The sequence below is a fragment of the Aptenodytes forsteri genome, unplaced genomic scaffold, assembly GCF_000699145.1.
Source record: "Aptenodytes forsteri isolate BGI_AS27 unplaced genomic scaffold, ASM69914v1 Scaffold136, whole genome shotgun sequence".
Taxonomy (NCBI): Eukaryota; Metazoa; Chordata; class Aves; order Sphenisciformes; family Spheniscidae; genus Aptenodytes; species Aptenodytes forsteri.
In genome coordinates this window covers 753,409-754,457 of record NW_008796111.1, presented here as the reverse complement: position 1 = coordinate 754,457, position 1,049 = coordinate 753,409, and positions in this window count along the sequence as shown.

The following is a 1,049-nucleotide window of genomic DNA, read 5'->3' as shown; positions in this document are numbered from 1 at the left end:
CTCCTCGCTTGACCCCAGCGCTTGGGCCTCAGCTGAAATGGGAGTGAACACGGATCTGTCTGCCCCTCCTGCCTGCCCCCGGCCCCCCAGCCACCGCCTGCCCCGCTCAAACGCATGGCATCTGTTATGGGTTCAAAGAGCCACTGTGGCAGCTCCATGCAGCCGGGCTCAGGGCCGCACAGGTACCCGTGCCGTGCCCCGTCTCTCCGGGGATGCAGGAGCTGGCAGCCGTCCTGCCTGCAGCCCGGCAGCATTGAGCCCTGTGGGACCAAGGATCACCATGGACCCAGCACGAAATCCACACCAGGGCCAGTACCCGTCCCACGGAGACGCAGCTGCTGGTTCCAAAATAATCTCGACCGCCGGCTTTCGGCACCCTCTTCAGTGCTCAGACTCAGCTCTACCCCCTCGTCAACTCCCCCTCTTATTTATAGCCTGGCAGGAGAGCGGGACACCGCAGCCCTGCGACCAGCTGCCCTCCCCACGTCCCGCAGCCACAAGAGGCACAGCACGAGGCACCACTGAATTAAAAACGCTTTTAATGGCCACGTTTGCTTTGGTCTGAATCCAAGGGCACTTGTGACAAGGCAACTCGGAGCCCCCGGGGCGCTTGTTGCCCCTGGGCTTCCCAGCTGGGGGGATGCAGGGGACTGCAGGGACCTGCCTGGGCACAGAGCAGCAGAAGGCAGCAGGATGGGGGAGCCCGGACCCGGCTCCCTGCACCCCACACCCAGCGCCGGGTCTCAGGGCACGAGTGGGTCAAGGACCGCGGTGGAGCTTCATCCCCGGGAGAGGCACCAGCTCATGGCCTTGGCAGGGCCGAGCTCTCCCGCCCCGTGTCGCGCTGGAGCCCAGCAGCGTGAATGTTTAATCCCGCATTAAATATTCATCCTGGTAGAGTGGGCGGAAAACCTTTGTGGTCGCCCTGGGTCCATCCAGGCAGGCGTTCGGAGCCGATGGGGCTCCGCGGGTCCAGCTAATGCCACCCGTGCACTGACATGGGGGGTCCCAGCCCACCCACTGGCTGGGGGAAGCAGCCCTGCTGCTGC